At 38.0% G+C, this 25,575-nt stretch overlaps 1 long non-coding RNA gene across 1 annotated transcript in view; it reads right to left on the bottom strand.

The window, feature by feature from the left end:
* The window catches only part of LOC141762141 (uncharacterized), a 175,007-nt gene extending 154,320 nt beyond the window's left edge, over window positions 1-20,687 (bottom strand). The window contains exon 1 of the long non-coding RNA XR_012592734.1: window positions 20,593-20,687. This is a non-coding gene — a long non-coding RNA (uncharacterized LOC141762141). The remainder of the gene's footprint in view (window positions 1-20,592) is intronic.
* Window positions 20,688-25,575: the final 4,888 nt, after the last annotated feature.

Genomic DNA, 25,575 nt, shown 5'->3' with positions numbered 1-25,575 from the left:
GAACGCCCCGTAGGCAGGAGGTCAATGGGTCATGGGTGGGTCAAGAAATATCAAACTTTCACCCAGGAGACCGGCGTTCATGTCCTGTGTGAAACCAGAAGTCAACGTTGATTTATTTAACTTATACGTACTTAAGTAACGCCACTTCCGGAGTTACTTTAAGCCAAACTACGATCTTTTCCTAAACCTAAACTAAATAGTTTTGTTGCCTAATCCTAACCAAGTCGATCTCTTCCTAAACTTAACTAAGTTGTTTTATTGCATAAAGCTAAGGAAGTAGTTTCCTATGAAGACGGAAGTTTATTTTGAAAACACTGTATGCATGTAACGAGCGGAAATAGACATGTGTCGCTGGATATTCATAGGAAAATTACCGCAAAAGGAGGAATAACTTTTTTTTCGTAAGATATCATACAAACGTATGAGAATATGTTGCATGACAACATGTGCTAAAAGTCAAATGCTTCACAAACTGTTGAGGATGTATGCAGCATCACTTATTAACATCATTAGCAAGAGACTATCTCTGAACTGGAAAAAACAGTGACCAAGTTTTATTGACCACTTTGCTAAATGTATTAAAACATGAAAGTGAAGTGATAAGAAAACGCTGAAAAACCTTCAGCAAGAAAAAAACACCAGACGGCAGCACCCATGAAACAGAATAACACACAAATAATTAAGATAAGAAACCGACACTATTAAATTTGATCATACAATCCACATGACAATAGAATGCAGCACATGTAAGTGTAGTTTGATAACAACAAATTGGATAAAATGGCATGTTGGAGAGGTTAAACAGATTTGAAAACCCCTGATGCAGAAAATGAAATCATAGGGAATGTGATAGCGAGTGTGTGTCTGTGAGTGTGTATTTGTGAGAATGGATATGGGTGGCTGAGTGCGTTTATTATAATTTCATCTTCTATGAAATTCATTTGCATTTCGTGTTTATCCAGAAGTCTTTCATTTGTTCCTACAGGTGTTTCAACATGATGTGCTTTTATAAGCCCTTTAGTATTTCACGTACACTCAGTGGAAAACCCGGTCACTGCAGAAAGACTCACTTCCTTTGTATTCGTACCACATAAACAAGTGAATGAAACAGCAACAGATGAGTGAGAATGGGCTTTCTGAAAGACATTATCATGATGGCGAGCGTCAGGAGGGAGGCTATGAGCAACGCCGACACACTGGAGTTGTTTGGTTTTCGAAGGTGGCTGTCTCAAAAGGTGTTCAATCAAAAAGGACCAGAACAAAACAAGACATCTCATCAAAACATTTGCTTGGTGGGAGGTAACCATTGGTACATGATTGTGGGAAATGTTGGATGACTCAGGAGATCAACAATTGCAGGTCCTCAACAAAGATAGACTCTGGAAGGCCAACAACTCTGTATTCCCTCAGGTCAACAGCCTCAACCAGTAAGTGTAATCTAAAAACGAAATGTCCAGAAGTGAATCTGGCTGCATGATTTAAGTGGTAATTTATAAAACTAAGAACATTTTTAACCTTGAAAATTGTGCATTTTGGTAAGTTCTGCGCATATTTCTCAAAATACTACAGAGCGAATGAACCACAGTTGTCATATTATAGAAATTATTTAAGAAATATAATTTTCTGAATTATTCTCACTAGCACTGTGGCGAACAAATTCCTCTTGGTCAAGTGGTCTCAAACCAAAAATCTAGGGCTGCAACTAAATTGTTTTTATTTTATATATTATTATGTATATATTATATATATATATATATATATATATATTAGTAATTGTATTTATTGTATTATTTATTATAAGGGCACACCAAAATTCACACCATTTCATATGTGGTTTCTTGGAGAGAAATACACAAACTATGACGGCCATAAGAAGACTTTAAATTTGATATTAAATTATTGTGTAGTTACTGTAATGATGTTGAGAAATGTCATTACAGTTTCCACCTTTAGTTTTTGTCTTCATAACCTACAATATTGCCAATGTGGACATTTTCCACAGTCTTCAATATATTGGAAATGGAAATGGATATGGAAAGGTCAGAGAGAGAAATGCACACATTCTCCACCGAGTTTTTTAATAAAATCCAGCCTTTTGCATTGAAATTGCATTGGGAAGTCCTTGTTTATCAACTAATTTGTGTTCATACATATTGTTTATACATGAGGCCCCCGGTCACCAAAAAAAAATGATATCTATACATCCCTTGAACACCTTTGGGATGGACTCAATACACATAGAAAGGCTGTATGGTCAGCTTTAACACTGGTAGCACAGGTCCCTTGTGAAGTCACTGCTATAACTGGTGCCAGTTGTTGCTGGCGGATACAACAAGGTCTTGTACAAGGGTTGTTTTTCTTGGATCCATTTGTAAACTGATTGAAACAAAGAAATATACAGGCTTTGAAAGATGTGTATCTTCTCTTATTTTTATGTTTTGTTGATTTTTTTTACATTATTTCATACGTACAAATACAGCATTCAAAAACAATAAAAAGAACATTCCAGGAGACACGGTCAAGATCGTTTGCGTATCGCAACACCTAGACGAGACGAATGATCTCATCACCTTGTGTCGTCGAAATCGCAGGAGTACAGCTCAATTCTTGGAAATTGACTTCCTCCGTGCTCCGGTGCTACCGCTTATCCAACCAGACTGTTAGGAATAGACTCCATGACGATGGTATGAGAGCAAGACGACCAGTCACAGGCACTATGTTCTCACTGCAGAACACTGTACAGCATTGTGGACAATTCACATGAACACCAGAACTGGCAACTTCGTCACTGGAGGCCAGCACTCTTCACAGATGAGAGCAGGTTGCTTCCACTAACGATAATGATAGTGTTAGGGTTTGGAGATGCCAGGGAGAGCGGCATGTTGACTGCAACATTGTGGAGGTCAATGGGTACGGTAGGGCTCTGTCATGGGCCAGAGTGTGTTTGGGTGGTCATAAGAGACCTCGAGCCTTCGGCAGAGGAGGTCTAACGGCTGTAAAATACCACAATCAAATCCTGGAGCCTATTTTTGACCAGACCATTTGCAGGCGCTGTTGGTGATGACTTTATCTTAATGCAAGATAATGCCCGTCCCCACACAGCTTGAGTGTCCATGACCTTCCTTGAGGACAAAAGTATCTCTGTGATGGACAGGCTGGCCAGATCTCCTGACCTAAACCCAATCAAGCATGTCCCAGAGGCAGAGAACATCCTCCGGATAATGTTCAGAACCTTACCAATGCCGTAGTTGAAGAATGGCAGGACATAGCCCAAAATGACATCACATGTATCATCAGGAGTATGCCAAGTCGTTGCTGGGAGAGTGAACGCAAGAGGGGGACACACAAGTTATTAGAGAACATTTGTGGTGAATAAATGTCATTTACCTTACAAATGACTTACTGCAAAGCATTGGTTTTCAATTTGGTTTTGCCGCATGTTTTTGTACGTGAGTGTTCTTCAGGGGTCAAATTGTGTTGCTGTTCAGCCCAGTCGCACAACAGTTTCGGAAATAGTCACGAAATATAATGTATTGATTTGTGTACATAGAACCAGATTTCACTTTCTTTTTAACGTGATGGTCAGCATAAAATCAATTCGTATGTAATCCACGTAATTGTGAACCAGGAAGTATAGAGAGCGGTGAACGCCGGGTAGAGAGGTCGGGGTGTATGGGTCGGTCAAAAAACACAACTTTTGTTATTTTAACCCAAACCGCGATCTTTTCCTAAGCCTAACTAAGTAGTTTGTTGCCTAAGCCTGACCAAGTTGATCTATTTCTAAACCTAACTAAGCAGTTTTATTTTGAAAAAACTGGAGCGTAAATTTACATGTGCGTCACGTATTGCAGGAAATTCGTAAGAAAAAAAATAAAAAGATACGTTGTTGAAAGTCGCACTGAGCGTCACGAAAAAAGGGGAAATTTGTGTCTATGTACACGAATCAGATAGATAAAATTTTGTGATTTCACGAACTGCTGTGTGACTGTGTTGTGAGGTTTCATTATTTCTTGGAAACTGTCTCAAATTGAACAAATACAACAAATACAGCCATGCATTATGTTATTGTGTCCATACCATTTTGGTAATAAAAAACAGTATTTAAATTATTTCTGTTCCCTTAATTTTTTTGAGTAGATGACCTTTATATAGAAATGCCAAAACAATAGTTAATAATTGAAAACTATACATACACTTTTATCACTAGTCAACTATTTAGTGCCTTAATTCCAACAAATATAATCTAATCCCTCTGAGTAAAATGCTGAATATACCAGGGCCGTGATAATCCATCCTCCACATGTTAGAGTGGATTTAAACTCAAAAAACATCCACTGCCATTCTCTCCATCCCTGGTCTGCGCATCACTATTAGGGTAATGGTGTTCAGCTCATATGCACGCTAAAAAATGGATTTAGGATCCATTAGCTTATTAAGCGCAAAATGACATTATCTCCCCTCAATGTGAACTCCGTAGCAGCCATTCAGAGATAAATTATGCCGTAGCAACACCCCCTGATCTGTCAATCAATCCCCTTATCAGTTAGTCTCCCCCAGGGATTGCAATCACCCATTCACTGCATGCTTTAAATGAATGGATGTGCACTGGCTGATCCATGCAGCCTGTTTGTAGAAGGATTGATCTAATTTAGAAAGATATTCTCAAGTATTGGAAATGCTTGAATAGAGATAAAAGCCTCGTAGAGGGTGAATAGACAGGTCTATGTTTTTCTTTATTTATCAAGTGCTTACAGAGTTCAGTCTAACAATCACCGACACTGAAGTCTTAACTCATAAAAACATAATGTCATGATTCTTGAGTGCAAATACATTAGGCCTTCAAATATTAATTACTTTCATTATCAATTAATCTGTGGCACATTTTATCGATTTATTGTTACTTTTAGTCAATAAAAAACATTCTCGTCATGCATTTTTAATTGTTATTGTTGTGTATAGTTACCATGGTTACAAGTGTCATTCTTGTCTATTGCAATGTTAGAGGAAAAGGCATTGTTTACTTGTTCACTGCTGTGCAGTAACGTCAGACTGACTCTCCTCAGTAAATCCAGCTGTTGGTATAAACTCAGCATTAACTAGCATTAGCAATAGCAGCTACCTGTTGTCTCCACTGCAGAGCATTGGTTAAGTTACATTCCATTCATTTAGCTGATGCTTTCATCCAAAGCGACTTGCATTCAAAAGGTGGATCACTTCATCAATTATTCGTTCACTAAAAGTACTGTTCATTGTCCAGGTTTAGCTTAAAAAGAGAGGCTAAAACATCAGATAATGTATTGATATTTCTTTAGAGGACGATACAGATGGTTGACCGCCAAACTTTGGAACTGGAACTTACTCATTCCTTCAGATAGCAACACGAAGTGTAAGGCCAATGGTACATCCATTGTTACGTTAGCTTACCATTTTATTAGGACTGTCAATCAAAAATATTGAATCGCAATTAATCAAAAATTTATCACAGTTTTTATCTGTTCAAAATGTACCTTTAAGGGAAATTTGTATGTAATGTATGTAATACTCTTATCAACGTGGGAGTGGACAACTATACTTGCTTTATGCAAATGTATGAATATATTTAGTATTGGAAATCAATTAACAACACAAAACAATGACAAATATTGTCCAGAAACCCTCACAGGTACTGCATTTAGCATAAAAAATATGCTCAAATCATAACATGGCAAACTGCAGCCCAACAGGCAACAACAGCTGTCAGTGTGTCAGTGTGCTGACTTGACTATGACTTGCCCCAAACTGCTGATTATCATAAAGTGGGCATGTCTGTAAAGGGGAGACTTGTGGGTACCCATAGAACCCATTTTCATTCACATATCAGAGGTCAGAGGTCAAGGGACCCCTTTGAAAATGGCCATGCCAGTTTTTCCTCGCCAAAATTTAGTGTAAGTTTGGAGCGTTGTTTAGCCTCCTTCCCAACAAGCTAGTATGACATGGTTGGTACCAATCGATTCCTTATGTTGTGTAGTTTCATATGATAGAAACAAAGAAAAGCATAAAATCTTCACATATGAGAAGCTGGAACCAGTGAATATAAAAAAATTCTGTTGAACAACTAATCGATTAATCAAGAAATGATTTTAGCACTAGCATATTTACTGTAAAAACTTGCTGTATATGAAGGGCTTCCAGAATTGTGTCCCCCATTTAATAACCTTTATAAATATGGTCATTTATGGCCACAGATTTACTATTCAAATCTATCTATTTAGAGGTGGTTACACTGAAACGTCCAGTGTGGCCTTGGGAGGATAAATTAGGAATGAAATAGTGTGTCTCTGAAGGGTTAGCTGTACTCCAAATTGGAATCTCTCTTCTCCTTGCTTCATTATCACAACTTTCTCTTTGTGTCTGCTTGGAGGCTAATTAAGGGGGGACAGAGAGAGCGAGAGAACAAGACCTCACTGATGGAAATCAAATGAGAAGGACAGGAATGGGAGAATAGAGGAATAATCGGTCGTCTGATGAACGCTTATGGTGCCCTTGATGAATAGCGCCAATGCCTTCCGAAAATGGATGAGAGGCGAGCGAGACAAGTACCAGGGACAAACTACTGGACTTTGTTCTTGTAAAAAAGAGGAGTAAGCCGAGTGTAGTGTAGGAAGAGCCAAGAGTAAGTAGAATCGGCTTAATTTACTGGCTTGAGTCTTAATACGTGTCCTTTTACCGCCTCACAGGCAGACCCACATAGTAAAACATTAGCTTACTAGAATTCATTCTTTCAATTCAGTAGCCCTTCACTGCTGCAACTATGTACTGTATGTAACAATTACTTTCATTATTGATTAATGTGCTGATTATTTTCTCCATTAAATTGATTAAATGCCAAATCTATAAGTATTAAAACACTATTTCTCAGAGCCCAAGGTGACATGTTCAGATGTCTTGTTTCGTCCAACTAAATGGCAGTCAACGATATTCAATTTGCAATATTCAAATGGAGGAAAACATCAAATTTGAGAAGCTGGAACCATGCAGAGAATAATTGGCATTTTTTTGCTTGAAAAAAAGCTTTAAAAAATGAGTTAGAATATCTTTTGCCTCCTGACGGCTCTCAACATGGCAACGACTGAGTCGGAAAGTCGCAGCTATCGCAAAGAGTATAGAAGCACAGAGATGAAACTCCGTTGTTTTTTTGACAACAGCCACTGCCTCCATTTTGGACAGAAAACGCTTATTATATTTATAATATTTTATTGTTCAACACAGGCCATTTCGGTAGAATATGACAATAGAATAGAAATAATTTTGATTTACTTTTGTATGCCGCTTTTTAGACGGACGTTTTACTGGCGTCCAGTAGTCGCTTTCAGTCCAAAGTATAGCTTTGCTGCTGGGCGCTGATGTTGCAATGGAACGAACAATTAACAGCGCTAACAGTGCAAACAACGGCAAAAGTGCTGACAGACAGTCAGCTAATAGTTATTTTAATATTAACAATCAATGAAATGATAATTAATGTTTACTAATTATTGATAATGCTATAATTTGGTATTTTATCAATTTATTGTTACGCACATTATAACATTTTTAATTAAAGTATTTGTTAATGATTATGAAATGATTTGGAAACCTTTAAGAAATTGTTTGTAAAACATATATAAACATTACTGAACCAAATATGTGTAACATTTTGTTAATGGTTAATAATTGGTTTGTAAACAGCCTATAAACATTATTTGGATGGTTATTATATAGTGGCAACTGATGATTATAATAACTTGTTAAATGGTTAATAAATACTTTGTAAATCCTCTATAAGCATTATTTACATAGATAGTTAATACTTCATTACTGTCAATGGTTAATAATTGGTTTCTGGACCATCTATCTATGTAATGTTTATAGATATCTTACAGTTTCTTAAAAGTTTACAAATCATTTGGTAATCATTAACAAATACATGATATAGTATATCAATATATATGTTATAATGTGTGCAACAATAGACTGTTAATAAATACTTTACTAATGTAATCAGAATGTAATTGTTATTGTCTCTTATCAGCTATGATACAATATATAATTTATAAATTAATAATTTCATATTACACAAACTAATGATAAAATAACAAATTATAGCATTTCTAATAATTAGTAAACATTATTAATTATTTAATTGTTAGTTAACAGTAAAATAACTATTAACTATGTTTAATTGTCTATCAATTTACCATTTATAGGTTTTAAAGTGTTACAGATTTTTCTTAAATGTTGTATTTTGTCAGTCAAAAATTGAGAAGAATGTCATCACAATTTTTCTGAAGCCCAAATTGTTTTGTTTTTTCCCCAACAAACAATCCAAAACCCAAAGACAGCCAGAAGAAAAGCAGCAAATCCTCACAATTGAGAGGCTACAGAACTATGTGATGTTTTCTATTTTCGGTTGGAAAATGACTCAAATGAGAAATCAATAATCAGTGGCTGATGATTCACTTTCTCTTATCAAGTAATCATTTCAGTTCTGCATGCTTTGACAGTCAGTTCAACAGCAGAAGCAAAGAACAATGTGTGCCTCTCTTTCTTTCTTTACTGACTCTGGGAGGTCAATCAGTCACTTTGAGTTTTCTCTTAAATCTTTTATGACAAGTGACCTTGCAAAATGGCTTTTGTCAACATCTCTGCATTGTAATGCATGCTAAACGACGCAGCCATGACTGCGCCAGTGCAGCATCATTCAAATTGGTCATCTAATCTAATACAAAGTACACTTTATTAAATAAACCATGTCTCCTGCTATGTCTGAATGGAATAAAGCAAAAAAATAAATAAAGTAGGAGAACTATTTTTGTTTGAGGTCACTGCTTTAGATGTAAAGCTTTTTAGTCTCTAGTCAGGCCTGCAGGGTGAGGCTATCCGTACGTGCCTTTACCTTCCCACCGGCAGGCTAAACATTTCAGAGCATGCTGCCATTTGATTAACATGTAGATGAACGTATCTGTTGTCTCTACATTCCCAGACCAACCCAATCATAAGCCCAGGAAGTCCATTTTAAAATCTCAATTCACTCAGCCTCTGCTTTGATAATCAAGGAGAAGCACATGAGAGCGTGGAGGCAAAACGTTGTCTATAGTATACGTCTCGCTGCGACAAGACACAATGGCTGTGTACTGTGTTGATTTGATCGGGGGGGGTAAACGGTTACATTTACATTTCCTAGTTGGAGTGTGGAAAATAGAAATGGTTATTTGTCACCGAGGCAGAAAGACAAAGAGCAAAAGAGGGGAAAAAACAAAGCAGTGACTTTTGTCTGTCATCACAAATGTTCCCTCTTCAGAGACAAACCTGGCAAGCCAGGGAGAGTGCTTTTTGAATGGCATTACAGTTTGTTTACCGCAGTTGTACAATCACACTATCGATAGATGTTCTTCGCAGGTATTATTCTAATCTCTTTGAAACACAATTCTACAGGAACACAATCTCTGATGAATACACTGCTGTCGATGTATGTAGGTACAAAAAGCTGTTGCTAAAAAGTGGGTTTTATATGAAGGCATGGCAAGACGATTCGCTGTCACATGATGGATAAAGCAACATGCTGGGCTGAGAGGAAAATGTGTAAGGTGATGCTTCTCACACACACACACACACACACACACACACACACACACACACACACACACACACACACACACACACACACACACACACACACACACACACACACACACACACACACACACACACACACACACACACACACACACACACACACACACACACACACACACACACACACACACACACACACACACACACACACACAATGGTTATGTAATGATGCAGCTACTAAAAATAGCAGCTCAGGTTTGGGATCACTCTTTATAGACATGTTTCAAACAAAGTTACAAAAGTAGTTTGGAATCAACAGAGTATGTAGTTCAGATAAGAATAGAAATGTAATTGCTCCACAGGGAAAGTGTTTAAAAAAACAAAAAGACAAAAGACATGAAGAAAAAGGTGCATACTGTTTGCATCCCATGGAAACAAAAAGAAATGCTGGAGCTTTACCTAAGGAGGATGGTATATTAAAGGTCTTGTGAGCACCTATACTGCTCAAAAACACTGCTTATCTGACTGTCACCATTTCTTTGCTTTTCCAAGCATAGAGAGAGAGATACATTTAAATTATGGAGATTATATTTATTGTGCTTTTTATACCAAACAGGAGGAAGAAAAGAAAACAGCTGTTGTGCAGTTTCTTGCCAAGATGGGCACGTTGTGTGATTCATATCAGTTTGGCAGGTGGACAACCATCTCCTCTGCAGCATATCTTTACATAATCACTACAATCATGGAGAAGGGATTTTGTATATCTGACTGAATCATAATGCACATAATGGTAGATCTAAGTTTCCTTTTTAGTATATAAAAAAAAAACTCTGAAAGGAGACTGTTCCAACAAGAACAGCAGCATGTGTTCTTTGTTCCAATGCCTAAAACAACCTATGCATAAGTTTACCTGACAAGAAGCAGTGTACTCTGTTGGGAGGCAATAATACAACGTTGCGCTATTTCTTGGCAGTACAACTTGCTCCGCTATTTTGGCGTACCTTTTTTTGGTGATGCAGTCTCCACCCCCAGAACAATGCAGTGGTTCTGCCAAAACAACATGGAGGAGAGCCTAGTTCTTAGTATATCCCCTATACCCTGACCCAACAGCAGACATTTATCAAGAGCAAAAATGCAAAGCTTGTTTTGGGGAACTTGGTTTTCTAGTAAAACAGTCCAGCAATGAGGAATGTCCAGTATTTATGTGGATCATGAGTGGGAAAAAAGACAATAATGATACATTTTGGAGGGAGTGGGTTGAAAAAAAATTATAAAATAAGGCTGCAAATAATGATTATTTTCATTGTCGATAAATCTGTCGATTATTTTCTCAATTAATCGATTAGTTGTTTGGTCTATAAAATGTCAGAAAATGGTGAAAGATGTCAATCAGTGTTTCCCAAATCCCAAGATGACGTCCTCAAATGTCTTGTTTTGTCCATAACTCAAACAGTTGCCGTTCTATTATAAACAATTATAAACCACGCATAAATGAAGCCAAAACATTTTGTTTACGTCGGGGGCTCCCGTTGTCCACTTCCTACGTCCTGTTATGGTCCAGATTCAAAGCAGAGTTTGGAAAAATCCATGACTTCCAGTCTACGTTAATCTGACGATGCATGGAGTTGTGGGTAGTGGTTGGGCTGGATGGAGAGCTCAAAAAAATGAAAGAGTTGAACACAAGAGGCTGCTGTTTGTTTATCATTTCCCATCTACAGTCAAAATTGTTGTTTCTTAACCATGACCGCAATCTCCCTCAAACTTTCCCCAAATACTAACCGTACCCATAGCATTTGGCAGATCACAAAAGGGTTATATGAATAATTTTGTTATGATCATTTGTACTGGTTTTGGAGGGCACTGACCAATATGGACGTCCTGCTGATGGGAGCATCACATCAGAAAACCAACCCCGTCTCCTACAAAATTACGTTCCTATACAACTGAACTAAATTCTCAATTACATTTAGAGGGAAAACGGATTTTGTTGTGGATTACGGTCGCAGTTTTAAACACACGGTTAACATTAACTATGACACTGCTGGAGAAAGAAGTGGGTAGCACTTAAAATGGCACCTATTTCACATATGTCTCCTTTAAATCATCTTTAAACCTTAGTTACGTTTAGGCAACAAAACTACTGGGTTAGGTTTAGTAAAACCACATCATGGTTTGGCTTCAAATGCCTACGCAAGTGAACGTTGACTTTAAGTTTCACACAGGACACGAACAGCGGCCTCCTGGGGGAGAGTCCCATCCACCCTCCCACCTGCCCAGTAGTGGACTTTTTCTCGCTTTTTATACTCATTATTATATCATATAACTTTCAATAGCGGTCGCTCGATATTAGGGCTTTGTATTGGCAAGAATCTGAAGATACGATACATATCACGATACAGGGGTTACAATACAATATATTGTGATATATTGCGTTACTGTAAGCAAGGCGATATATTGTGATTTTTTTTTTTTAAATCTAATTTAACTGTCATAGTATAAAGAACACACCACCATATGCATAAAATCTGAGTGAAAAAATGTTTACTTTCTCACGTGATCAGAACAGTGGGATCTACCTTTTGCATTTATAACAGTCCCTGTAACATCCAGCATCATAGCACATACACTGAGAGGGCACATCTCTTTGCAAATTAAATTAAATATTGACTTAAACTATTAATTAAGAATCGATACAGTGTTTTTGAGAATCCCGATATTCAATATTTCCGATATGTTTTTCCAAATGTTTAAAACTAATCAAAGGGCACTTTGTGAATTATAATTTGTCCAGCCAATGGAGAGTGACCCAATCAGGTGCTTGTGCTCACAACAACAACAATGCTTTTAGGGTCACCGAGGCACACAAACCCCTCCACCAGAATGAGATTTCAATTTGTTGCAACACCGTTTGATTTGAACAAAAAGCTACTTTGATGATGAAGAGATCAAAATAAAACCCATGGAAGGGGAGCGTCCAACGTTGCGTAGTAGCATAACTGGGGGGTCTTTTTAAACATTACATCAAATTTCATCAAAAACTTCAGACAGCTGAAACAGATCTAGTAGATATAGGGATATACAGGATAAATATAGGCTGAATTCAAACTGCAAAATTGTAATAATTAATATTTTTTACCATCTCATAGCACATAATGACCATCATCTATCTGGGAGGGAATGACAGGGTTGATCAGCATCAATGACGCAACGGTTACTTTGCCAGAAGCTGATATTTCTGCCTTTTAAAAGCTCCATTTTCAACCTGTGCTGCATGTAGTTAAGATAGAACTACTGATCTGATCTCTGAGGGCGACGACGAAGGTTGTTAAAGTTGCAAAACAAACGTGAATTAGTGCGGATAAGGGAATAGAGCCAGGGAGCAACGAGTGGGAAGTAAAACAACAATAATAGACTATAGGCCATTACACAGTTGTAAAATGTAAACATTCCAAATGTGCCCCTGTTTATTCCCTGTTGCAGTACTAAACTAGGCTGACAGGAAGTAAACGTGGACCCAAGTTTTTGCCTAGCAATGCAATTCCGTCTATAACGAGGTTAATAAACAAATGCAGCTCTGATTTCACAACATATTACAAAATGGGAAAACAGTCGTTAACGTTTATGTTGCTCTCTCAACGCAGTATAAAAACAAATAGAATCAATCCAAGAACACCAACAACAGAGGATAACACACAAGAATCAAGACGATTTTGGGCCTGATTCCCCCGTCCTGACAATCGTCAGCAAAGCCCTGATTTTTGATGGTTCTAAAGATTATCTTTCCAGATATTCCTGTTGTGTGAGGTATGTTAAGAGTGCTTTTTACATCCCCCGATCGACTCGGAAGTCCATTCTGACCTTACCGATTTTAAATCGTAAATATTAATCATTGTTTAATATTTACGATGGGATATCCTGTTGTGTGTGGGGGAACCCCGAGGACGTAGGGATGTTACGAGAACCGATACTTCGGTACCAACTCGGTACCAAAATTAAAAAAATGTGACGGTACTCGTTTTCATCGGTACCAAAGGTACCGAACAATGCCTGTAATGGTCATTTGGTACCGGAGCGGAAGTACTGGAGATGCGATTCTTCCAGATCTAATGGCGGTAGTATAGGCTAACAAGTGTTCTCATCTGCCGTGAAATGAAGGAAGAAGAAGAACGCCATGACAGCACGGGAAAAAAACAACAACACGAGACGTGAAAGATGGCAGCCGCTGCAGCGCTACCTCCGCCTCAACTCGTTGAGAAAAGAAATAGCAAGAGTCGGGTATGGAGGTACTTTGCGTTCGAGGCGGATTAATAAGGAGTAATACTAGATTTGCAAAAAACAGTATGCGGTGCAGTAACGGCGCCGTCGTACTTTTCTTTCCAAGGTAGGAAATACTTCAAATTTAGCAAAGCACCTCAAAGACAGACTACATGCCACTGTTCTGTTTTGCAATGTTAATAGACGTTTCTTTTTATTTATTACTTAAAGGCTACATGCCTCTGTTTTATTGTTTTTTTAAATGTGGTATCAAATTGGTATCGAGGATCATGTACAATCACTGGTATCGGTATCGACTACTAGATTTCTGGTACCGTGACATCCCTACGAGGACGGCCGAAGACACAGTCACGTGGGAAAGAAGGATAGCCAATTGAGAACAAAGCTGACTGAAATGGAAGGACAACCACCACCGTCATTGTAGCCGCAGCTAATGCACGAGCTAATGCAAAACGTGAAACATAAAGTAGTAGTAAGACGGACCGCAGAAATGTAGGACCAACTTGTTGATTTGTGGCAACAACACGAGTGTTCATTTAAAATGTCTCAATGATTTCGACCATATTTTTTTCTTCGTGAATGTTCACTACAAAGTAGTGCGAAAACTAACATCACTGTCTTCCATCATATTTGTTTACACTAAAGTCACATTTTGATCGCAAGATATTTTGCAAGATTTCAGGTTTTTTTTTAGTCTGGACTCTTGTAGTTCATGAATGGACTCCGTTAGTGTGTGTTGTGCTGTTTAGTGCCGGATCGTTGCTCACCACACACTATAGGAACAAAACTGTCAAATTCATCATAACATGTCGTTATGTTTTGGGGTCTCTCACATTTTCAAAATCATTATCACTGTGGGTAGACTTTTTCATTGATACAGCGCGGTGTCATGACATTGAAGCTGTAAAGATTTTCTATTTACAATGTTGGCTCTGTGCTGAGGTAATGGGAACGTTTGCAATCTATTGCTTCAATTTCTCTCAGGAATCCAATGAACAAGTCTCAGCACACTCAATATGCACCAGTCACTTTCATTCATTACTGGTAACTATAGTTAACTAATTTAGTATAGTAGTATAGTTACCCGCTGTTTGCTTTGAGATCTCTTTTATTGCCAAAATGTGGAAACAGTCTGGAAACACGATAAAGATTTATTATCTCTCTGACTAGTTTAGAAATATACTGTATCATTATAGAAAGCTAAGTGACTCTTCTGGTCTCGGAACTAAGCTGCACTTCTTCTTATTTTCTGTAAATTCAACAGTTGCCGGCTGTACAGTGTTTTCTGCCACGTGTCTGATTCATTGAACAAAATGTGTTTGTTTTCAGTATCAAGTCTGAGATGTTGCAGTTAGAGCTGTATATAAAAGAAAGTTCAAGTAATCCTCTGGGGACGAGGATGCCGTTGTTGGTGATGATGCAGGTTTTTTGGATCAGTTCAATGTAGGGCAGCTCGATTATGGCCGAAATGATAATCGCGATTCATTTTTGATTTTAGCGACAACATATTTTTATTGTATATTCGCATTAAAATAAACAGAGCACTGCTTTCACTTCCATGCTGTGCTACATTCCTGCAAATGTACAGATCAGGGCTGAACGATGTTGGAACAAAATGGACATTGCAATAGTTTTTTCTGCGATTTGTATTGCAATATGAAAAAATACAGGAATATTCACCCTACTCTTTTGTTAGCTACATTTTAAAATTAAATGATTCATTCTGGTGCACTTCAAGAGCAAAATTAGCAACATTAAGAGATTTTAAACAATTCTATACTCTCAATTTGTTCATAAACACATTGGTTGTATAGATAATATCTATCCCCAAAAGTGAAGTCAAAACATCTCGATCCCCAGCTGGTGGCTATCTGTTAGTTTAGGAAGCGCTTGATTTGATATGCAGCAGTTTTCTATGAGCAGAACGTGCATTTAAATGTCACTATCATAGGCGATCTTGTTCATTTAATTGTGGGAAGCCAAAACTGTGATCGCGATTAATATTTGATTCATTGTGCAGCCCTAGTTCAATGTAACTTGGAGTAGGTTGCAATCAATCAGCATCATAGTGACTTTAGTGATGTAGTCTACTTGAAAATGAACTGTGGCTGGATAAACTGTCTTCACCAGGCTGACTAATATCAGAAATTCAATAGACAAAAAATTGTTTTCAAGTACACTGCATGACATAGGCTGTATACAGGAAGATAATGGCATTTCATTGATTTAATTTCCTCCCCAACCATTGTTGCTCTATATACTCACAGTGAAATTTGGAAGCATATATTGAAACTTTGGGTCATAATTATAGATATAGTTAGAGTTCACGTCATACAAACAGCAGGAGATTCCTTTGTATTCAGACACTGGTGCAGCCTTCACTAAGTAAACTCCACAACATTAACTGTGTGTCTGATCACTTTGTCATTAATGCAAACAACACAGAGCAACTGATAGAAGCCCAGCTGTGCAATATTTAATATTAAACTTACTTCAACTCAATGAAAACTCTTATCAAACTACAACTGGTGTAGTACAGCAATGACTTTCCACCTGCCTGTAAGTAACTGACTGAGACTGTTGTCTCTACTCTTCCCACTAGTAAAAACTCTGAAGGTTTTCTTTTTTCAATCAATGTCACCCGCTGAGCTGAATCAGACAGATCGTGACGCATCTCCTCTCGTGTTCTATTTATTTACTAGATGATGATCCAAACTGTCCATTCACAACTTAAATATGTCTGTTTGAACTAGCATTTCTGCCCGTTTTCCCTAAAGTTGAATCTCTTTTTTTTCCTGACGTTAGTGGAAGACACTATGCAGCTATACGTCGGCTTAATAATGAAAATGTTACATAAAAGAATAAAAGCTTAATTACGGTAACCAAAAATTTTTTTCTGTAGTTTGTGTAGTTTGAAAAGGTGTATGAATGCCACCACGATAATGCGCAAGGCATTTACCATGCGATAAGAATGCCTTTCCTGCATTTGGCATGTTATTTGTACGCCATCTAGTCTGTACATGTAGTCTTACGCTCCGCATAAATATGCTACAATCAGAGCAAGTGACGTAGAGTAAAAAGTGAAAAAAAAAATGCTTAAGAGGTGGACGGGTCCAACAAAATCGCAACTTTCAACCAAGAAACTAGTGTTCAAGACCAATGTTTTGTTTTGCATCTGTGTAATGTCATGCTATTTATACTCCTTCCTGTGAGACCGGATTAATTAGTGAGACACAGCTCTGTTGACTTTATTTTAAAATCAAATAAGAACATTTTGCAAAACAAATATTTATATCCTGTTAAAGATAACTGTGCATTACCTTAGCATTTCTGGAAGTGGAAATACAAAAATGGTATGCCCATTCAAGCAGAAGTCAACAAGCAGTAATAAGCTATCTGACTTGAAAGCACCGTTTATTAGAAGTCTGAAACATTGTTGAAACTTCTGTTCCTTTAAAAGTAAATTCCTTTTCAGTTTTTGTTTTCGTTCCACTTACAAGCCTTATACTCCTATTAGATTGCTCGCCTCTCTCCTCTCATCCAACAAAAAAGAATGGCTGATTGCTTTGGGGCGGACAAAGTCCCACAGAGTAGCTCAATTATTGACTTTGCTAAGTCAACCTTTAACGTACAAATCCTGCTCAGACTCTTGTCCTTGTGGTGGCCGCGGGCCCACTGAAGGCACGCATTCAGCTCACAGTCCAGCAGACATTAATTCCTCTCAATCTTCACACTCAATTTAGTCTTGAATGTTCCTGCCAATATGGCTGAGCCTTGGAATTAGAAGTGGTAAATTATACAAATAACCTCTTAATAGCATGCCGTGCCCAAATGAAGTGAACCCGCCAACGTGGCAGCAATTTGCAGCGTGGCAAGTGAAATGGAAGGGCAAGTCCAATCATGTACGTACATGTGCTCAGCGAGCAGACTATGGTGGCATAATGAGGATTGGTGACCATAACACCACAAGAGTCCACAGTGGCTATTTGTTTGTCATTATTTTTAAGCTATCCATCCTCACAAAGCAACAATCCAGTGTCTGTGTGGCAAAAAAATAAAAATAAAATCAATTCAGCTCTTCAGTTTGACCCCCATGACTGTGTCGAGACACAAGTGATGGGAGAAATATTATAGTATGAGAAGACCGATTTTCAAAAAAGGGAAATAAAAATGTGGGTCAGGGTTATACCATGAGTTTCTGTGAATACATAAGAACAAATATATGAAAAGGATATCATCAGAATGGCCAGCATGAATCAGGGTTTTGTCAGTAATTTGTCCTTCATAGTTGCTAAAGAAGTGTAAAAGGGTCGTATTTATTAATTTTTTCAAAGTGTATAACTATTTCCAAGCTGCCAACTCATGCAGAACAGATTTATTACGCGAATAAAGAGTATGTCCAGAGTTGATATGTGGTGTCAGACTCTGAGCTCGTAGTTCCCCCGCAAGCAAACACAGACCTCAGCACAGCAGCGACTGGGGAGTGACGATGATAAACTGCCCCCATGGGGAAAACTTGGACTCAGAGCCTACAGGTGAATGCTGGGGTGAAGGTGGGGGTTATGAAATGCTACAAGAGAGCAGCGGTGGCAGCAGCAAGTTTTTTTGCTTACAGCAGAGTTAGCAAATTGGCCAACGGCGTCAACCACCGCGTCGCTATTCCCCTGCTGGGCACCTGAGACCACGAGGAATAATAGGCCTACTTTTTTAGTGTGCTGATGGATAAATCTAAACCCAGCAATACAGCAGATATGCAGCAGCAGCAGCAGCAGGCTTAGACACATCAGCTATGCAGCAGATAATTATGAATATATATATATATATATACAATAAAATCACAAGACCTCAGGCTCGGACAATCTCCTCATATCAAATACAGCAATAAGCTGCAGATGACCATCAGTACGGATATAAGGTTGACAATGAAGGAAGCGGCGGTGTAAAACGTACAGCAGGAGCTCAGCAGTTTAGATGTAATTATGATATGAAGAATAGTATGGAAATATGTCACATGAACCCATTTCACTGAGTTTAAACATTTCTATAGCTTACTGCTAACTGAATATGGATTGTGTGGAGATGTTATGATTGTGACTACCTACAGTAATTTATGTTTAATGACAAAAGCATGTTCAGTTTTCAATGAAGCAAATATTAATAATGATAATGGCCTGTGGCCAAGACAACAGTTATGTTTACATCCCTATAAAGCCAATGTACAATAGGCTATTATTCTCTATAAAGGACCCAGTTTAGGGACAGCAACAACCAGCTTAGGGATGTGCAAAATCAATTCTACTACCCATTACAACAGGCTAAATATCCATATTTAATTACATTATGAGAGGACTGTAATGCACATGCATGCCAAACAACAACCAAAAGAGAAATAAGCTCAACCACCATTAATTCCACAATTATAACCAGTGCAAATGTTGCACATACTGACAGGTAACGTTAGCAAATGAACATAAATTAACCTACAAGCAACTGGCGGATGAAGCAGGTTAGCAAGCACACAAACAGCAGGGCAGCAGATTGCTCCATTCTTGGGGAACCTTTTGCTCACTTTTACTTTTCCCTGATTTTCACTGGACCTGGACTTCAGATTGATTGATTTGAAGCGTTTCATGAACTACTCAGGCTACAGAAATGTATAGGCTGCTAAGTATTGACACAATAATATCTCTATTTCAACAAAGACCAGTGTACATTTACAGTCAAAAGAAAGAGAAATCACTGCTGCATGCCACAAAGGCCTACTACGGTATGCATTTCTTACAAAGAAAAGAAAATAGTTAAACATGATTGACACATACACAGAATAAAGATCTAACTTATAAAAGCAACAACACTGAAATATTTTTCTCAGTGTCTCAGTGTTCTGTCTAAATAATGTGATTGTGCTTTTCATGTCTTCTAACAAATATAGTTGGCATTTTAAAAAAGCCATTAAATTATATTTTTTTCTCAGATCTTTCTTGACATAAAAGACATTATAAAACAAGGGGAATTTAATTTTCCTATTCTTGACAAGTGAATTAAACTAAAATAAATGTCTTGTTTGTCTATAGTGTAGGTTACTATAACAGTTATGTTTACATCTCTAAAGCCAATGTACAATAGGCTAGTACTCTCTATACAGGACCCAAACAGCAACAACCAGTTTAAGGGGGAAAAGAAAATGTGCAAAACCAATTCTACTACCCATAACATAAGCTAAATATCCATATTTCATTACAATATGAGAGGACTGTAATGCACATGCATGCCAAACAACAACCAAAAGAAAAATAAGCTCAACCATAATTAATTCCACAATTAAAACCAATGCTGTGTAAACAGAAATTAGCAGATGAAGCACACAAACAGCAGGACATTCAACAACATTAGCATAGGAAGAAGTAAAACTTAGTGGAGTGACGCAGAAACAAAGGGAAGCTCTTTTTGAAGAGTTATTGATGTTGTAAACTCCATAACAGAATATGAAATCTCCTCTTGGTGTTGAATTATCCGGTTAAACCGTCAGTGTATATGACGAACGAGGAACCAATGGTTGATATCACAAACATCACAAACACAGAGGAGTGTAACTGAATAGTGACAGCAGCACAAACATGACTACCTCTCCACAAAGTCGTCCTGAAGCCACATTAACGGACACTTGTGCAGGTTAGCTTGGTTTTACCTGAACAACAGCGGTGAGTACAGTAGAGTGTTTGGTACCTTAATTAGCAGGTGAGCAGCAGCTGCAGGTAGAGACACACAGCATCACGCAGTTCAAAAAGACCCGCCGCCATAATGGAAAGGGTGCGTTTACTGTCAGCTGCCTGAAACAGACAGGAGGCTCTTGTTAAAGGAGAACGCTCCTAAATTAAGAATTCCAATGTGTTATTTCCATGGCCTAGGAAAGTTCAATTAATATTTGTAAACATGAGCTACTCTCTCTCTTAAAGCCAGAAACCAGAGAAGGAAGTCTCAAACTTGTGATGTCATAGGGTTTAAAGTCTGGAGCAGCTCCATAGACAATGAATGGGAGACTGATTTTGTGGACCCACAGCATGTTTGTTTATACCCAAATGAGCTTTATTCTATTGTAGTGTTGTCAGTTGTGAAACAGAAAATGTTCCCATATACTCAGATCATTCCCCTCACTGTCATCTGTAATATTTTTCCCAATTCATTGTCTAAGGAGCAGTTCCACACTTAATACCCTATGACATCACAAGTTTGAGTTTTAGCACTCTAGTTATTGGATTTGGGAGAGAGTTGTTCATGGACTGTCTTATGGTGCCTTCAAAAGGGGTTGTGTTTACCGTGTTTATCGTGTTTACGAGATATGCGTCCATATGAACGTCCCCCTCATGTCGTATTCACGACATTGTAAGTGGAAAGTTTCTGAAAGCTCCGATTTCATGAGTTGTGACGTGTTTTATTTGTTGTGTCAGAATTGGCGGCACTCATGGAAATTTATTTGTTGGTGCATAATAAGTTAAAATATTTAAATTGTATTCGTATATTGTTTTTCTTCATAATTTTATAATAAGTCTGGGGAAAATGTTGATATTCCCAACAGCGTCTTTTTGCATTTACATTATGTTACCCACTTGCTAGCTTGCTAAATTGTTAGTCTCTGTGGCTTCTAGACACTGACAGTAATGTTAATACTGCCGTTGCGTAGCAGTGGTGTTCTCACGACTTGAACCTTGTTGTAAACACAAGCTCACGACTTTCATTTGAGGGCACCATTAGACCATAGGAATAACATGTATGAATTTAGAAGATTTAAAGGAGCAGTGTGTAGCATTTCGGGGGATCTATTGGCATAAACGGAATATAATATTGATATGTTTTCTTTAGTGTATAATCACCTGATAATAAGAGTCATTGTGTTTCCGTTACCTTAGAATGAGCCATTTATATCTACATAGAGAACGGGTCCTCTCTCCACGGAGTCCGCCATGTTGCACCGCAGTGTTTCTACAGTTGCCCAGAAAAGACAAACCAAACTCTGTTAACTGTTCCTGCTTGGGCCGGAGTCGATAACCTTACTCGCTGTTGTCGCTCAGTGTTGTATGCCACATACTACAGTAGGCAATGCATGTAAAGAAAAATAAATAATAGTTAAATATGATTAACACATCTACAGAATAGAGACCTTACATATAAAAGTTAAAACACTAAAATATTTTTCTCAGTGTCCATGTTCTGTCTAAATAATCTGATTTTTTTATCATGTCTTCTAACAAATAGTCTGCATTTTAAAAATTCTAGGCTATTAAAGGAACTTTATGTAAGAATCAGAAATTGCTTGTTAACAGCGACACCTGTGGCCGTTAAGTCAACGAAAGTCAGCGTCCTGTTGCTCATTCTTGTGCTCGCTCTACATAAATATGAACGAGCATCGCTCAAAACAGTGAGGCGACACACGTCAGCTAAAACCACAAGATCACTCTATATTTCAGCTGCTTGGCAGTAATGTTAGCTGACCAGACGAAGGTCTCTCCATGAATCACTGCTGATACTGTGTTTCCTGCTTCAGCCTCCCGACCGTGGAAAGAAGGAGCAGGGGAGACACTGGAGTTTTGGTCGGAGAGCTAAACTAACTCTTCTGCTGTGTGTAGTGTGCGCGCATGCATGTGAGAGGTGGAGCGAGTGAGAACGAGCGCGGTGTGTGAGTGAAGTCAAGCAGGCAGAGGAGCAGAGACTCCGGCCCTGGAGACCAAAGCTACGGTCTCCTCTGTGTCTTCTGGCCGCGGTCGGGGGGCTGGAGCAGGATTAGTTGACACTGTTTTGCAAGACGTGCTTCACTAGATATAACTTTGCGTTTTTTGTGCTTTTGTGTAGTTTGTGTTGGAACAGCGTAGCCACACGCGAGCGCGCATGGGACACCGACCCGCAATGATTTATAAGAGTGTAAGTGTAAGAAGTTACAAACAGTACCTTTAAATAATATTTTTTTTCTCTCGGATCGTGACATAAAGCACAATATAAAACAAAGTATATTTAATTTCCTTATTCTCCTTATTCTCCTTTTCCTTATTAAGCGAATTAAACTATTGAATGTTGTGTTTGTCTACACAGTATTATCACACAGGGGCATAAAGTCCCATGTTAGTTTACAGTATATCACTGTTGCTCATGCTTTCCTGCCATGCAACATTTAATGACCTCAGATAACATAGTAACCTATAACTATTGAATCTTTTATATTCAAAGAATAGCCAGAGCCTCACGGTAAGAGGGATATCCTTAATCTAAACACAGATTTTAGCCTAATCTAGGACAGAAAGTTGAAGAAACCCTGCAGTGTGCTGAGTGTTTTCAGCTGTGGTGTGTGTATATATTATGCAGTGTGCCTTTAGTCTCACAAGTGGAGATTTAGGGTAGCAGGACATCTCAGGACACTGAACAACATATTTTATTTTATTTTTTTGAGAAATGCTCAGTTCTGTCACCTCCCAACAGAATGTCCTGAATTTTAAACCAATTTCTTCTGCAGTTTGTCCTCCCTGTGTTTGCATGTTTTGTTTTTTTGTCACCTCCTACAGGCAAAATACATAGGGCTTCAGTTGAGCAAGTCTAAATAGTCTAGATGTGTAAGTGTGTAAGTGTGTGTTGTCTGTCTGTGTTAGCCCTGTAATAGACTGGTGACCTGTCGGGAGATACACTTCAGCAACCTCTTGCCTGGAAAGATATGTATGTGAGTGCAGAGATGGATGTTTAGAAATGGTGAAAAATACCTCGGCTGAACATGACAACAAACTCTGCTCTTTTTTTTTTTTTTAGATGTACAGTGGCAATCTGAGGGTTACTTGAGGAGAGTGCTTCACATGACTTTACCTGTGCATCAGTGCTTAACACCTAGAGTCAATAATGGTGGTGGAAATATTGAAGCTTTGACCCTCAGTAAACATTAACTAAAACTGTCTAATTATTATTTTTTTTAAACGACGTTATGTAATTGCATTGAGAAAATATGATTTGTCCAGAAAGTAGCTTTATTCATTAGTTAATTAAATTTAGATTCAGTGTTTATAAATGATTAAACAAATCAGTGGTGGACTCAAGTCTGTTGGACCACACAAAGCTTTGAAAACAGCCTCTAACTGCAACACCACTGCAGTGATCACTGGATTAACTGAGGAAGAAAAAACAGAAGTGAAAGAGTTGTTCTTATGCATAGAAAATTTCGAAAAGGCTCCCTCACAAAGAAGCACATATTTACATAACAAACCAAAAATTAAACAGGCTGCAGCTGGCATACAGTATCTGTAATTGAATATGTGGCAGACATCTGCAGAGCATGTTTTTCACAAATATTTTTTTTTTGCTGTTTTCTGAAAATCATCGAGAAATTGAGAATCCCAATATATCTGATTCAAACAACTGCTCATTCATCCTGTAATAGCTGCTTCATAATTGTTTGTTTTTGCCTTTTAAAATGAAAAGTATCGCGCTCTTTAGTGTGCAAAGATGATGCAGACGACACAGAGCTTGACTGTGGAAAAACCGCCTTGATGATAGTAAACATGGAGGGAATGAATTGGTCACAGGAGGGCTGATTTAGTAAAAAAAAAAAAAAAAGGAGGCAGAAAAGAAGCCGCACAGTTAAAAGGGTGAAATGTTGTGTTTGTTTGCAAGGCCCAAGGAGAGCACTGCATGATAGCTGGGGGACTAGTGTGTTGTAGTCTTGTGTTGTGGACTCATTATTTATGACTGTGTCTTTTGTTTCTCTTCAACGGTCAAAGGTAAAACACATTCACGGTTCAGTTCGACCAGAAATGTAGTAGCAGGGGTAATGTACAGATTGCAGGTGTTAATATGCAGTTAGGCTGGACTGAGAGGAGGGATTGTTGTGTAGTACAGTATAGTTTGTGCTATTTAGCTCAAAAAAGTGTATCAATAGTGCCACCACATGGAAAGGCCTGAAAGATTCTAATGGCGTCCTGCATAAGCCAACATTTCCCCTTAAAAACACAGCTTCTAGTGCTAGATTTCAAGCTACATTAACAGAAAAACTAACAGCCAAATGCTGGTAAAATATGCAAGTGGTTGCTAGATTTGCTTCATTCACCAGCCAAGAAAAAAAACCAATAGTAATATATTGAGTGGCTGGTACGTTTTGGAATCCAACAGCCACAGTGGATAAGAATAAGAATAATTAATTTCCAACCCTGATAAAGTGTGTTTAAGTTGTCAACATTGAATTGAACAGATTTGTTTTTCTTGTACCTTAATAATAGAGGAGACAGACCACCAAATAAAGGTTAGAACACAAGCTTTATATATCAAATTCATAATCTTAGCAGCAGGCAACATGAACTTTAAAGGAGACATATCATACAAAACTCACTTTGAGTTCCTACCAACACACAAACTGTGAAATAATAGTTTTTGTGGGCTGCATGGGTCAGAAACATGATTCAACAAGCCACTCAGATTTGGCTCCCCTTCCTTTGTCACATTGAGAACTACATTTGCAAAAGTGCGTTCTCGCGAGCCAATCACAGCAGACTGGGCTTTTGGGGAGTCTTAAAGAGACAGGCACTGAAACGGAGTGTTTCAGACAGACAGTAGGAGAAAATATAGTGTTTTTACATTAAAGCATTTAAACATGTTCTAGTAGAAACCCAGAATACAAGTATGAACCTGAAAATGTCCCCTTTAAGAAAAAGAAATGCAATCATGTAAATATAATAACAACTT

Source organism: Sebastes fasciatus, chromosome 2 (assembly GCF_043250625.1).
Source record: "Sebastes fasciatus isolate fSebFas1 chromosome 2, fSebFas1.pri, whole genome shotgun sequence".
Classification (NCBI taxonomy): domain Eukaryota; kingdom Metazoa; phylum Chordata; class Actinopteri; order Perciformes; family Sebastidae; genus Sebastes; species Sebastes fasciatus.
This window is presented reverse-complemented; position numbering and strand designations above follow the sequence as displayed.